This window comes from Ochotona curzoniae, unplaced genomic scaffold, assembly GCF_017591425.1.
Source record: "Ochotona curzoniae isolate NIBS_2020 unplaced genomic scaffold, NIBS_Ocur_1.0 scaffold_4505, whole genome shotgun sequence".
In the NCBI taxonomy this organism is placed as follows: Eukaryota; Metazoa; Chordata; class Mammalia; order Lagomorpha; family Ochotonidae; genus Ochotona; species Ochotona curzoniae.
The window spans coordinates 43,187,715-43,204,685 of record NW_024467118.1 but is presented as its reverse complement, the minus strand read 5'-3'; the positions used below and the strand labels follow the sequence as shown (position 1 = coordinate 43,204,685).

General features: G+C 35.1%; 1 pseudogene; it reads left to right on the top strand.

The window, feature by feature from the left end:
* Positions 1 to 394: 394 nt before the first annotated feature.
* Positions 395 to 14,552, top strand: LOC121146390 (annotated as a pseudogene).
* Positions 14,553 to 16,971: the final 2,419 nt, after the last annotated feature.

The window sequence follows — 16,971 nt, the reverse complement described above, 5'->3', positions numbered from 1 at the left end:
TGGTTAGCGGCCACCATATATCAGCCCAGGGTCTTCAATGTGCATGTTCTGAGGGTTCTGCTTAAGTGGTTTCTATAATTCTGAAATGCTGTAAATCTCACCAATCCAAGGATGAGGAAATCCTTCCAATGTCCGCTGACTGACATAATCAACTTTAAAGTCTTGATCCTCTCAGATATTTACTGTCATCCTTTGGTTGGGTACTTGTTCAATTTGTTCCATTATCCTTCCTCTGCTATGGTACCTGATATCCTCTGCAGGCTCAAATGGGCTGCTATATCCTCCATATGCATCTGAGTCTGCTATCCACTGCTCCAGTTTTTCCACTGAGGACACCCCATGATTCCTTCCAGACACTGCCAGATCCCTCACTCTGAGAGCTCATGGACTCACCATGCAGGTAGGCCAAAAAAATCTAGGTCAGGCAGCTCAGACTCTGCCAGATCCCACTCCCTCGGGGCTCAAGGACCTGGTACCTAACATACAGGCATGCCTAAGGACCCAAGTCTAGGCAGCCTGGACTCCACCGACCCCACACAAACCCAGCAGCCATAGTGTATGTAGGCCTAAGGACCCAGGCCAGGTGAACTGGGCCCTGCCACATCCTTGGCTGCTTAGGCTCACAGACCTGGTACACTCCCCACACCCAACATATCTTTAGAAAAGAAAAAATAAAAATAAAATAGTCTAGTCAACTATGCTGGAACACTGGTATGCTTAACACAGATTTGGCATTAGCCAGGTCCAGGACGCCTGCCCACTATTAGCTACTTTTCTCCCAGCAGTGTAACACTAGTCTAGATATAATTCAACCTAGGCTGTGGCCCACAGCTAGGGAAAAAGATGTCTTTTTCAACATGTTTTTTCTTTTTTGATGCTATTCTCTTCTAGGAATTTCATCCTGAGTTAAAAAAAATATTTATTTTCATCTACTTGAAAGGCAGACAGAGAAAGAGAGAGAATAAACAAGGAAGAGAGATCTTTTACTCAATGGCTTACTTCTTAAATGTCTCCATACAAAGGTAGACTGTAAGAGTAGAAGGGCTGAAATCCAGAACATTTTTCAGATTCCTATTTAGGTGGCAGGAATCCATTTGTTGGGCCATTACCTGTTGCCTCCTAGGATGTGTCAGTAAAAACCTAGATGAAATTTAGGAACCAGGACTAGAACTGGCATGAGATGTAGGTATTTTAATAAGTGACTTAACTCATGGTGTCATAATGCCTTTACAGGCAATTTTTAAAACCCCTATTTAGTTTTTAAAATGTTCAGACACTAAAAAGTATACCAACAGTTGTTTTAAAACTTGAATTGTTCTGGTTAGATAAACAAGATTAGACTTGTCATTTGCATTAAAAATTTTAATTGTTTATAAAGTCATGCACAATCTTTGAACTTTTACTTTTATGTTATTGGTGACAGAACTGAGATTTTCAGTAGGATATGTGAGTGTATTTTCTTTATGTGTTAATCTCATAAAAATAAATGGCTTGCTGCTGTTTTCTTAAATATTTTTCTATTTGGTCTTAACTAGGTTTCTGTTGAAAATTTCAGTGTTAACTTTTTTATAATCTGTACTAAATTTAACCATAGTATCAAAAACATTTTATGAATAGGTCAAAACTTTAAATATTTTTTCTTTAAAAAAAATCCGATTTACAAGAACATTACTTGCTTGTTTTCTCAACGTTACATGGGAAATACCTCCTTCCAAGTTCATTCAAGTGGATTTTAGCATGTCTCAAGTCTGTTGACTTTTAGACTGCAGATAACAATTGATTGTAGTATTAACTCCATCATGTGGTAGGTCAAATTATGACAAATCGCTTCTCTAAAAGAGAGAAGGAATTTCAGCAAGAAAGGGTAACTAAATGACATGTTATGTCTGTTGCTGTATTTTACTTGTTAAAACCATCCAATAGTTTAAACTCTCACACACAAAAGGAAAGTATTAAACAGGAGCTTTGCAACCAGAAACTGCTAATCATAGGAAATTGGGTCTTGGAATCAATAAGCACTGCTATACGCAAGAATTTGTTACATTTTTTTTCACTTATCACATTTTAATACAGGATGCCCTGATTTCAGCTTTTTATCCTTTTCACTGCTATTCATTCACTGCTACCAACTGAAATGGAACTATTCCTATTTCTAGCACGTCCACACTTCCCCTTATTTAATATTTTTTGCCCTCTTTTCCTTCTTGAGAAGTTTCAATGTGCTATGAAATATATTCTTCATACCTGAAGAGATACAATCAAGAGTGCCAAATCCTGTCTTAGTATCATTTCTCCCAAGAGTTCCTAATATTAGCTTAGACAATTAAATCAGTACAAATAAATGTTGACATTATCATTGCACATTCAATTAATTCATTAAAGCAGAATTATGGAAAACTGGTTTAGAATTTAAATTTTGAAATATAGTGAAGTCCAAAGAGCACTGTTTATGTATGAATGTGAAAGTTCTTTTGGATAGCTCTCTTTAACTACATAGCTAATTGACTATTGTGAACAGATGTTTTTACTACAATACCAGTATGATAGCAACATTCACACTTGCAAATATTTCAGAAGACAGATATTATAAGATCTGCAACAAATTTTCTCCTAATAACATCATAAGCTTTTCTGAACATATTTTCTTATGCTTTTGAATTCATCATCATACTTGTCAATCAATCAAGTTACTCTCTGAAGCTCTTTGGGTTTTTAGGTATGTGGTTCATAGATTAACCAAGTCATTTTGCTTTTCCCAGAGAGGTCTTCTTTCTAGTCAGAAAAAATGCATGTCTATATATAGCTTTGGATTTTGTTCCTTCCTATAACTTGAGCCAAGAAATTACATTGATTTTCTGCTTTGACTATTCTATATTCTCATGTTCAAATGTGTGAGTATATATACATATATACACACACACATACATCACATAAAAGTGATTACTAAGAATGAAACATCTTAAACATAAAGCCTATTATGACTTCATAACTCTTTTTTTCTTTCTTCTTTTTTCAGTAAAGTGATTTTTTTTTAAAGGGAAATCTTTACTCTTCAGGACTATTTTCATATTTTATGCACTTCTTCACTTGCACTTTTAATCCAAGGCTAGCATCCAATCCTAAACTGAAAGGTTTTTCTTTTTTTTTAACAAAGTTATCAATGATTTTTGTCACTGAGTTACAAAACAGTTTCATTGTGGCCTTTGTTTAAATTATTTTGTGGCATTTGGCATTCTTAGTCACTTCTCTTTTTTTCTTCAAAATTCTCGACAGAACTTTCTAAAGTTTTCATGAAGGTTTAGGCAAACATCATTTTATATCTTTTCTCAAAAATGCTCCAGGTAAAGCCAACTCATCCATGTCACATGAAAAAGAACTTTGTGAACTCAATTCTTAAGTCAATCATGCAGCAAAGTAAATTCAAAACCATTATTTCAGGTTGATTTTGGCTGCGCTGCCTCGGGCTCCACCCATGGTGTTTTGTGCAGATAGGTTGGATGTATCTCAGTTCAAATCATTTCAGTGTTAAGCTCGTCAACTTTCACGGTAGGGTAATAGTTCTTCTGCAGCTCAACATTTGCTAAATGTGTGCTTATACCAGTGTCCAAACAAAATTTCAGGAAGTATCATCTTTTTTAAGCTTCCTGGAAGATTATGAAAATATCAATTTCGAAAATGTTATTGAGAAATTGATTAAAATTTATGAGAATCATCCCTTCCTTTAAATATGTTAACATACCACAAACCAGCCTCTTCCCAACACCAGAGATCTGTGCATGTACTTAGATTTCATAAAATCTTGTTATACATGACCTAAACAATATAAAATAATCATCAAGGACTTTTATTTTAGAAAGAGATATCTCTGGACTGAAATTTAATTAAAAAAATACTGAATTAGGTATTTGTGTGAACCCTATTTTGCTTTAGTAATCCTAAAAGGAATAACAGCCCTTGTGCAAGTTAGTTTTTAATTTTAGAAAACTAACACCTTAATAATATTCATTACACTTTTCCATCCTGCTGAGTCTAATAATATTTCTAACATTACCATTAATATTGAAGTTATCAGAAATCAGAAGCTTTTTCATACCTTTTATCCACATTGATGCATTTATCATGAGACCATAATGCTTAATCTATACTTATAAGTCATAAAATTATGTGTAACATTGTCTTTCTCAGCAATAATAATTATCTTTTGCTTCTATGTCACCACTGTAGATTAAACTTGATGTACGCTTTATGTTAACAATATACATTTCGTATTTCCTAAAATATGTTTGTGAATGAAGGTGCATCTGTGCATTTATCTCTCTTCTTGACAAACTCAAGATTTATAAACTTTCGCCAGGTACAAAGTCATTGTTTTGGTTCCTTTTGCTGATTTATTTATGTTTCTGTTTTCTAGGATTTTGGCGCCATTGATTCCATAGCTACTCCAAATGTTTAAATATATGAGAAAATGATGAAACTAGGTTTTAGTTTCATTATTCTTTTATTTATTTACCCATTAAAAATGGGTACAAATTACTTGTACATATTTATTGCAGCTCATTTCATGATAGCTAAGATATGTAATTTACCCAGTTTCATCAATGGATGACTGGATAAAGAAAATGTGATTAATATAAACTTTGATATACTATGCAGCCATAAAATGAATGAGATACTATCTTTTGTGACTAAACTGGAAACCATTATGCTTAACAAAGCAAGCAAATCACAAAAAGAAAAATACCAACTATTTTCCCTGATCTGTAGTATACAAATACAGAATACAAAAGCTGTATTCTGGGCTCCATGAGTTAGCCTAATGGCTAGAGTCCTCGCCTTGAATACGCCAGGATCCAACATGGGTACCAGTTCTAATTCCAGTGGCCCCGCTTCCCATCCAGCTCCTTGCTCATGACCTGGGAAATCAGTCCAGGACAGCCTAAAGCTTTGGGACCCTGTGCCCATATGAGAGACCCAGAAGAAGTTCCTGGTTCCTGGCACCAGATAGGCTCATCTCTGACTGTTCTGGTCACTTGGGCAGTGAATCACCAGACAGAAGATCTTCCTCTCTGTATATCTGTCTCACCTCCTCTCTGTCTCTCTGTCTCTATTCCTCTCTATATATCTGAGTTTCCAACAAAAATAAAATGGATCTTTATATAAAAACTAGATTCTATACAAACAGTTTTATTTTGATTATCTCAACAGTCTTAGTATGGTTGAGGAATGCCTTTTTTCTCTACTTAATGCTGAAATTTTCACCTAATGGAGCTTAAAGCCTAGAATTATTAAGGGAAATTAAAGTATGTCATTGTAAAATTTTTCAGAAAAATGAGAGAAAAATGGTGGGAACCTGGGAAGGAGGAAAAGGAGGTGTAAAGTATCATTTGCTTCTAAATCTGAATTGTGAAATGCATAAAATATGTTCACATTATAAAATTAAATATAAAAAAAGAAGAGAAAAACAGTAATTCTAGCAGGTAGAGTATACTACATGTGAGAACTTCACCAAAGAGTAGCTTATAGAAGCAGGTATGCGAATGCAAAGTAATATGAAAGGAACCAGTAACCTCTTTTTATTAAAGACGAACATGCATTTCAATAGTGCTATAGATTACAGATTACTGAGTAATTACTGTGAATTGCTGTTTTAGAACTCAGAGTTTGTTGTTGATGTTATTTTTTGTCAGCTTGCCTAGCATGCTAAAATATTTCCATATCTTACTGTTTGGGCTATGTAAATAGTAATTCCTGATACAATGGTACATTGTTTCTATTTGTAAACATTTTATTGAAATATCACTAACCATGCATAGAAATGAATACATTTTAAGTGTAGTCTTAATGAAGGACTTTTCACTACCTAAATATTCTATTTAAGTAGCATTTAGATAACGAAAGCAGGCATGCACAGACTCATAGAAACCTGCATTGGATTTTTCAGTCATTGCGGCCTCCAAGTAAAGCAGCATTCTGATTTTGAGCATCACAGGTGCATTCAGCCACTTCTACAGGTTTATGCAGGTGAAACAGTATAGACTAATTTGGTTCCACCTTTTTTATTCAAAATTCAGGTTTTGAGTGTCATCCATATTAGCTTATGTAAAGTTTGATATCATTTTCAGTATTCACAGGACTGTACAATAGAACTCTGAAGTATTGCAATAGTCTGGATCTTCTTCCTCCTTATCACTCCTATGTAATCACCAGGAAAATATTAGAAAAATTACAATTGAAGGACATTCTCATTTTCACAGTTTGTAGGGCATGGAAAACTGGAAAAGTTAGAAAACTTGATCCAGTCAGGAAAAGATTAAATAACATGGTTACTTCATGTCAGCATTATGCTGGATGGAAATTTGTAGCAAGAAGAAGGACTCTGGTTAAAATCTAAAGTAAGTTAGCTATAAAGTTCATGATTGAGGTATTATTTTGGTTCAATAATTGTAACCAATAGACCATATTATTGCAAGTTACCAATAGTATGAGGCTATTGATAGAGGGGACGCAACTATTCTCTGTATTATCATCACAACATTTCTTAATTTTCAAATGTCTTAAAAAGAAAAAAAAGTTTAAAAATAGATTAAGAACTTTTTAAACTTGCTTTTTTCATTTTCATGAGGCTTTTGCCCTGAAATTTTAATTAATAAGCTGAAATATTTTGTCAATAAATATTTTGCTCAGTCTTAGCTTAAGTAAAAATTAAAGATGAATGGGGTTGGGGATTAAAGCTTTGTTCATCTATACATGCTTAAGAGAATGAAATAAAATGTTTACAACATGAAATGTAAAAGGTCACTGAATACTTAAAGGCTTCTTTGTAGTCTCAGGAAGAGAGATTAAAGGGAACATAGATTGTTACACTGTCTCACTGCACTGATACTCCATGACTGACTGACTGTGACAAAGAGTAAATGAGATTTTTTTTAAGACTACAAAGCTACAGTGACTGGCTTCTCTGCCCCAAGGATACAGTAGGTAACAGAAGTCAAAATATGTCTTCTTTTGAAGGGAGAAACATCATTTTTATTTTACCAATAAAAAGATTAATTCCAGTAGAGCTGATCTTCATGAATATATTTCCTTTCAGACATTGCCAAGGTCAATGGAAATTTGACTTGTCTGGTGAATTTGTACAGGTTAGAAGATGGCTTATGTCTTCTTACAGAAAATCTAACTCACCGCCTATCACACTTGCTTTTTAAAGTTCAGGTTGAATATTTCTACTTCAAGCTCAGACTTTACATGCTCAGATGATATTTTTTTCTCCTTGCTGTATTCTGTGATTTGTTTTCATGCATCTCAAAGCTCAGATTATATTGATTAAAGTTGGTTGTGAAATCCAAAAAAGAAACAAAAGATTATTTGCTGTAAAGTGGTAAACACATAACAGTGAACTTTCAAGCAGCGACTAAGCTTGATATTTATTTTAACTAGAATTATCCAGCAATGAGAAAATTAGTATTATGTGCCTATGTGTGGGAGCATGAGTAATGCAGTGGCCTTTGTAGAATCGATGATTTATGTAATTGGTATGCAATTTAAAAAGGATGTAAAACGTGGAATAAGAAGAAGCTAAAAACCAAAATATTGGACTTTTGTATTTTAAAGTGTTTGACTTTAAATTAAATCAGTTATACATTGGTCTTCAGTATTTGCTCCATTTTGAATTGCCTGTGTTAATGATTTATGATTTTCTCTCATTGACATTTCTTCCTAATTTCGCAACTCAAGGTAATAGAACAATCTTACACTTCAACCTAAAAGTGTTCTATTCTATATTTCTAGCAGTAAAATACGATTTTCTTAATCTGTGCTGGCATATTAATAAGTTAATATGCTGAAAAAGATGAAACATGCATCTTTTTCAATATATAGGCTTATTTTCTTCCTTAATGTACTGTGTAAGCATTTTACAAGTTCCCTTTGGAAATGTTGATTTTTTTGAACATAAATGCAATTGCTATAAAATGCAGGAGATTTGTTGAAGGAGAAAATAGTATGATAGAAATCCACAAATACTTAGTATAGTCCATGATTTATTTAAAAGTATTTAATGTGGAGCAAGTGTTGTGGCACTGCGGATTAATCCACTGCCTGCAATATTGGTAACTCCTTCCCAGCACTGGTTCTACTGCTTGCTGTTCCAACTCCAATGCAGCTCCCTGTTAACATGCCTTGGAAAGCAGTAGATTAGTGTTCAAATACTTGGACCCCTATCATTCTTGTTGAGGACTCGAATGGATTGCCCAGTTTTCAGCTTTGGGGAGCAACCAGCACATGGGAGATTCTCTCTCAAGATCTCTCTCTCTTTATCTGCTTAGATAAGTAACTATTTAATCATGTAACAGTCCTTTTCATTTATTCTGAAAAAGAAAAAAAAAGGGGGTTTTCCCATCCTTGATTGTGGAATAGGACTTTTAGACATAAGACTTAATAAGTAAATAAATGGATAAATAAAGCCTAAAATGCTGATGAGTGAAATGATACAAGTCACTAATTATCTTAAACAGATTAGGAAGCAAGCTAGTGAAAAGGATATCAGTAAGTTGGTGTTTCATTGTGGCACAGGAATCTTTATAAAAAATAGAATTATATACAATTTTACAAATCACCTAAATTCTATTTATTTTTCACATTAGTAAAAATTGGTCTTTGTGGGAATACATTTCAGAAATTAAAATGTGTATCTGCCTCCAAAGTGGCACAGTGTAAGAATCGTGCTGATAATGTGAATTTGGCCCACTTGTCTTACCATAGGTCCTGACTCTGTTGTGACAGTGTGCACCTGCCCCAAGTGGCACAGTTTAAGAATTGTGCTATCATCCTGCCCCACTTGTTGTACCATGGAGTTGTCAAACTTTGATGCTATGTTTCATTGCAGAGGTCCTTCGTTCTTGTTTACCTGAAGCACTTCTTATTTGAAAACTGGAGAACAGCATTTACAAAGTATTGGTTAAGTTCAACTAATAAGCAAGAGTTTATTTCCTGTTATTTTAGAAATAAAACATTGAAAATAGTTTTAGCCAATAGCATGTCAATCTCATTCAAAAAGGAATTTTAGATTTAATTTTTTGGCATCTTTCACTCTGCACAAAATTCTAGTGAATAAAAAAAATTTAATGTGGTATATAAGCTAAATGGCATTAGAAACTACAGTGCCTTGGCTTGTTTTAAATCAGAATTAGAGATGTGCCAACCTGTCACAACTCCTATGCACCAAGTACACTATAGTTCTTCACACCCCTTTGAGTTCATATCAATCATTTGGAAATAACATTTTTTCCCTCAGAATGAGCTGTCACTATCAATTTAAATAGTGGCTCTTGAACTGGATTTGATCCAAAATTTCAGCAAGCCATTTGGTTCATTATATTACAATCCAACTGATTTGTAGAATCATTTTTTATGCTGTTTCTAATACAATAACATGTGTGCAAAGATTTCAGTAAACAATTATGATAGCTTCTTCAGATATGTATTTAAATTCTTATTCTTTCCTGCCTCAATATTGTTTTTGATTCAGTTACCAGTAATCAGCTGAAGGTTTTGTGTTTTTTTTCATAGAAATATATCTATTTGATTCTACAGTGCCTTACTTCTGGTTATTTGTGCTCATCATGTTGCAAACACAGCTTTATAACAGCCATTTTCTGTTCCTGCCACAATACTATAAAACACTGGATGCTTTTCAATGAAGATTGTGCTCAGGGTAAAATAGTATTTGTGAACACACAAATACGAAGAGGTGTTTTTTTGTTTGTTTGTTTGTTTTGTTTTGTTTTTCACCTTATCACAGATCCTCTACCTGTCATTTCATCCATGTTCTGTGGCTTAGGATTGTTCTATGGCTATGTCACAAAGCATGACACCATGTGTTGCATAGGACTGACAGTATAAAATCAGCTGTGTATACTCCACAAGAGGAAAACATCTGTTGCCTATTTCTACTTGGGATTTTGTTTTGTTTTACTTCAAAATAAAAAAGAAAGTACTTATATTTTACGAAAAAATATCATCATCCAGATGTTTTAATTTGTAAGTGGCCAATTTCAAGTATATTTTTGTTTTCAATTCAAGTAAAATTTGTAAACTTCTTATGTAAAACATGCTTGCAGACAGTTGGTACAAAGGAATGAAAGAAACAATAAGGAAATTATATTTCACATTTATCAAAAATGATAAACTCCTGATTGGGAGGGACTGATTCAGTATAAAGTCTAAATCAGAATACTCAGTTTTGTTTCCCAAGTGTCACCTTGCTGTCACTTGAAGCTCACTATTTTAGTTTAGTTTGTAGTCAAAATGAAAGTAAAAATTAAATATCTGCATCATTGAAAAGCTAAAACGTGATGAAAATCAGCAGATTTAAAGACATTTGAATTAGTGGAAGTGTCACAAGATAGGGAGGGTATAAGAATCACTGTAATATTACAATGATACTGGAAATCCCAACATCCTTTTATTTGTATTTTTCTATATCTGAAAATATACTTGTTGTAGCATACTTCCTTGTATTTTTTAACAGAAACAGAAGTAGTCAAGGCTTTCCTGACCAACAACTACATCATTTAAAATCCTCTTGTACCCTTCTGTTTTCCCTAGGAAATTTACATTCTGGTATGGACAACATTATTATTCTTGAGCATTTGCAATTATTAAATTGATTCTTCCCTGGTGATAACTTCCCTCTCAATCATGGGCAGTGATTCCCACTTCCCTAATTAATTTATGGAAACAATGTCATGAACTGTCATATTTTCACTTCTTCATTTTCATTTGCAAAATTATTGATCAGCAACTATTATTAAAACTAATTCATCACACGTTCTTGCCTTCCCCTTGAGCTTGACTTTTATCAGTGCTGCATTCCGTCATTGATGTGTGGGATGGCTTCATGACTTAGTTCATTTTCTATGATTAGAAGTGTTTTGCCAGAGGTCTCAGTGACTTCTGATTTTATATTATTTATTTAGCTTATAATGGCATTTTGCAAAATTAGTTTGAATTTTCAGATTTGAGAAAATTTTATCTTCAGTAGATTTCACTTGACCACAAAAGCAAATAACACTCTCACCACACACTGTCAATTATTGCTTGATAAAAAAAAAAAAAAACTTGAACATTCACTGATACCACAATCAGTTTGATCATGACAACATCTGTACCCAAATTTGTATAAGAGTCTTTACCTTTCATTCCTACCTTCAGTTTATATAGCAATATAAGATTTTATCAATATTCAGGAGGCATAATGTTTGTTAGATCCTGTTTTTTCACTTTGTGGTAGACAAATTTAAAAGTGACTGTACTCTGGATTATTTTTATTTTTCTAAATTATTAGAGCAATCCTATTGGGTATGAAGGGATAAATCATTATGGTTTTCACTTGATTAAATTGGATTTATGATGGTTCCTTTTGTCCCTTATTTCTACATGAAAATTTCTGCACATCTGCCTTAGGTTTTGAGCATTCATTCTAGTTAGAGAGATGAAATAGAATACCACATTTGGTTTCTCCCTAGTCTCAAAAAAAAAGAGTTCAGCATATTACAGCCATTGGGAACAAACTGTCACAACTCCCTCTCTTGAAAATAGCATTTTACAGGAACATAGACAATCTTTATTTGTTTAAATGTCTGCTACAGTTACTCTAACAGTACAATGGTAGCATTAAGTAGTTAAGACAGAGCCAATAAATCCTAAATATTTAATATATAGGCCTATGTAAATAATAAAAAACTTTCAAATTCCTATGTGAAAATAACAATAGGTCAGATTCTTGCCTTAGAATATTAATCAAAACTTTAAAATGAAAAATTCCAAGGCTCACCGTGTTTGTTTAGTGCAAATTAAACCTCTTTCAAAGTCCAACCATGTCAAGTTGGGAGATTTTGTTTCAAAGTGATTGAAGAAATCAATGCTACCACATAACTTCCAAATACATCTAAACTTTGTTAATTTGCTAGACTATAGACATGAAAAAGTATAAAGTATTATATTCTATTTTTTTCTTCCCTTTTTCTCTCCTTTTGTCCTTCCTTTGTTCTTTCTCTTCCTTCGATCCTCCTTATCATTCTGCCAAATTTCATTGGTGAGAATTTGTACGAACCAGGCTAGCTTCAGATGGGATCAAGCACATTCAGTATGGTATGGCTGTAGACATAAAGAGTAGTTTCAGAGAACAGGTGCAAGTGACAGCTCCCTGGACTCTGCTCTACTCATTGCAAGATAAACTGCTTTCTTGCAACACTTTGCTGTCAGTGATAGGCTTGCATATTAGCAAAGCAGATTTTCATATTTTGAGGTTCTACAATAGTAGTGATTAAAAATATATGTATACTAGTTCTCGAATCACACCTGCACTGCCTTGAGCCACAAGAGAGTTGTTAGTGGGCCCCCAACCAATGTTCTCTAGTGTTTGCAGCCCTTTCTCATTAAGGTACCTGAGGAAGTGCACCATGGGGAGGAGGAGGTGGAGACCTTTGCCTTCCAAGCAGAAATCGCCCAACTCGTGTCTGTCATCAACACCTTCTATTCCGACAAGGAAATCTTCTTGTGGGAATTAATCTCCAATTCATCTGACGCTTGGGACAAGATTCACTAGGAGAGCCTGACAGACCTATCCAAATTAGACAACGGGAAGGAGCTGAACATCAGCAGTGCACACTGATTCTGGTGGACACAGGCATTGGCATAAGTAAAGCCAATCTCATTAACAACTTGGGAACCATTGCCAAATCAGGCACCTAGGCATCTGTGGATGCTCTTAAGGTTGGTGCAGACATCTCTGTGATTGGGAAGTTTTTGTTTTTGTATTATTTTTTTATCTGCCTACCTGGTGGTTGAGAAGGTTGTGATCACAAAACACAATGATGATGAGCAGTATTCCTGGGAAACTTCTGCTGGGGGCTCATTTACTGTGTTCACCAATCATGGTGAGCCCATTTGTTGAGGCACCAAAGTGATCCTGCATCTTAAAGATCATCAGACCAAGTACATGGGGGGGTGGGGTAGGTTAAAGAGATATTCAAGAAGTACTTGGAGTTCATTGGCTATCCCATCACCCTCTACTTGAAGGAATGAGAAAAGGAAATTAGTGATGATGAACAAGAGGAAGAGAAGGGGGAGAAACAGGAGGAAGCTGAGTGAGGAGAAGCCCCACAACCCAGGATGTGGGCTCTGACAAAGAAGATATCAGCAAGGATAAGGAAAAGAAAACCAAGAAGATCAAGGAGAAATATGTTAATCAGGAAGAACTGAACAAGACCGAGCCCACTGGAACCAGAAACCCCCATGACATCACCCAGGAGGAATATGAGGATTTCTATGAACCTGACCAATGATTAGGAAGACCACTTGGCAGTCAAGTACCTTTCTGTAAAAGGGCAGCTAGAATTCAGGGCATTGCTTTTCATTCCTCACTGTGCTCTCTTTGACCTCTTTGGGAACAAGAACAATGACAACATTAAGCTGTGTGTCCAGCATGTGTTCCTCTGGGACAGCTCTGATGAGCTGATCCCAGAATATCTTAACTTCATCTACAGTGTGGTCTACTCTGAGGACTGCCCCTGAACATTTCCCAAAAAATGCTTCAGTAGAGCAAGATCTTGAAAGTGCTCTGCCAAAAAAAAAAAAACATTGTAAAGAAGTGCCTCAAGCTCTTCTTGGAGCTGGCAGAAGACAAGGATACCTCCAAGAAATTCTATGCCACTTTCTTGAAGAACCTGAAGCTTGGCATCCATGAATACTCCACCATATGGCACCGCCTTCCCAAGATGCTATCACACATCCCAGTCTGGAGATGAGATAGCTTCAATGTCAGATTATTTCTCTCACATGAAGGAGATCCAGAAGCCCATTTACTACATCACTGGTGAAAGCCAAGAGCAGGTGGCCAATTCTGCTTTTGTGAAGCATGTGTGGAAGCGGTTTTTGAGGAGGAATACATGACGGAGCCAATCTATAAGTACTGTGTGCAACAGCTCTAGGAGTTTGATGGGAAGAGCTTGGTGTTGGTTACCAAAGAGAGCTTGGAGCTATCTGAAGATGAGGAGGAAAAGAAGAAAATGGAGGAGAGCAAGGAAAAGTTTGAAAACCTCTGTAAGCTCATGAAAGAGATCCTGGATTAAAAGGTTGAGAAGGTGACAATCTCCAATAGGCTTGTGAATTCACCCAGCTGCATTGTGACCAGCACCTATAGCTGAACAGGCAACATTGAGCAAATCATGAAAGATCAGGCACTTCGAGACAACTCTGCCATACACTACATGATGGCCAAGAAGTATCTGGAAATCAACCCTTACCATCCCATCATGGAGAAACTGCGCCAGAAGGCTGAGGCAGACAAGAACGATAAAGTGGTCAAGAATCTGGTGCTGCTGCTGTTTGAAACTGCATTTCTGTCTTCAGACGTCTCCGTTGAGGACCCCCAGACCCACTCCATCCACATCGACTGCTTGATCAAGCTACGCCTAGGCATTGATGAGGATGAAGTAATAGCAGAACCCGTCTTGAGGGAGATGGGGACTCCTCCAGGATGGAAGAAGTAGATTAGAAGCTCCTCCTTGGAACCTTCATGCCTTCTTTATACTGTCTCCCTGGTAGCAGCCCCAAGTGACCCTGTACCACCTCATGTATAATGGTCTAGTTCTCTCCTGTCCAGTGTCTTAAGGCAACCTCCTTAATTTGACAACGGGGTTGAATTGTGTATTGTGGATTTTTTGGTTGTTGTTTATTTTGTTCTGGAATTAAAATGTGCAAAATAAAGATGATGCTGCTTTATAAAAAAATTACTAGTTAAAACATTTTATTTTTCTGGGCTTAAGTTTGGGAAGTTTGAATAGGCCACTTATTTGTGAGGATGTAACATCTACTCAATGCTGAAAGCATGTTTCTGTACTAGTATTTCATTTTCTAAGATTTGTTTATTTTGAAAGTCAGAATTATAGAGAGAGAGGGAGAGACTGGGGATAGAAAGGGGAGAGAAAGAAAGAGAAAGAGAAAGAAAGAGAAAGAGAAAGAGAAAGAGAGAGAGAGAGAGAGAGAAAGAGAGAGAGAGAGAGAGAGAGAGAGAGAGAGAAAGAGTGTCATGGTTTTGGGGATGGGGAAATGCAAGCACACAGTTGCACCCAATTCTCCCATGTGGGTGTCAGGGGTCCAAACATCATCTGCTGCTTTTCCCAGGTGTTATCAGGGAGCTGATTCAGAAGGCAAAACATTTGTGTGTGGCATAATAGGAACCTCTATACCAATAATTCTTAACTGCCACCTGACTACCTGCTTGTTAGCACCCATATATTGGACAATAGCAGTGATTTATTTATACATTTATTATGTCTACTTTCTTCATAATTTCATATCTCCAGAATAAACTCCATCATGTCTCTTTAGAAAGGAAGGGTCTCACTTGACTGTTGGAATTACACTCTCCCTAGGGACCTGAGTTCTTTCTTTATATTCCACAGGTACAGGAACAGCTGGCTTGGGGTTCTGAGTCTTAGCTCCTAAGGAACTCTTACATGAATTCTGGAATGAGTTTCTTAATGACAATGGTAACTTGATGCCAAGGAATAAAGCGTTCCCTACTACAAGGCAGTGTGGATTTGAAGACTTTGAGATGAACATCATAAATCTTACTTTAAAACTGGAGAATACAGAGTCTGAGAACATCTCCCTGCTCCTTCAAAACATTCTTGTGACACAAATGGTTTCTCACCATTTCAAGTTACCACATTTGAGATAAGAATCAGTTACAATGCAATATTCAAAAGACAAAAACAGTCATTGAATTCATTAATCACTGTAATGAAAATTTCCATCATCTCCATCCTCGGGTTTGAAACTTAACTCCTGATTTTCAAAGTATATTTTTCATATATATGTATTTTTAAAACTGCTTTTAGTTCCAAGACTATATTTTTCCAAACAAATAATGACATACAGATTGAAGCATATTTTCATCACTATTTCTAATATATTTTGATGATATTTAAATATTCTATAATGATATTTTTCATACCTGGTCATATATTTTCAGAAGATATCATATATTTTGATTTAATAATAAAATCTCATTTTATTAGCGAAGCATTTGACCTAGCAGTTATTACACGGGTTAGGATGCTGGTGCTCTAATGGAGTTTCTACCTTCTGTCTGTTCTCTACCTCCAGTTTTCAGCTTTTTGCTAATGTGGATTATGGAAGACAATCCCCTTACCTACCTCTTGCAGACTTTTGGGGATTAAGTCAGTGGATGTAAGTTCTTTTCATTCCAAAATAATAAAAAAAAACCTGAAGTACAAATTTCTATTTACTGATAACCAGATTATCTGCAAAAATAAATTAATAAAATATATTCTCCACAATATTTGCTATCCCATGAGTTTCATGATTATTTACCTGACTTTTTAAAATATAGTCTCATTTTTACAAGCAATTTAGCTTCTTTCCCTCTCCATTTCACTTTTTAACATTTATTTTTACTTATGTATATTTATTAAAGTTGATAAATAAAATTACAGATGGTGTACAATATATCTTGATTATTTATATACATATATAATGATGATTAAATCAAAGTAATAATCTGTTCATCGGCTCATAATTCCTTTCAGAACTTTTGATACTACAAGAGCTTCCTCAGTTTCAAATACACAATATAATAAATATGATCAGCATGCTGTATAATAGATATCCAGAATGTATTCATCCTATGTAATAGAAACTATGTACCCTCTGATCAACATCGCTTCCATCCTCCCACCACATTAGTTCCTGGCAAGTGATCTACAAGTATGATCTTCTTAAATTCCACATATAATTGATATTATGCAGTATTTGTCTTTGTGTACCTACTTTATTTCCTTTACCTTAATATACTTCAGGTTCATCTATATTGTCATAAACAACAGGCTTTACTTTTTAAATTTTACAGTTTAAAAAGTGAATTTTCATGGTATTTTATGAATG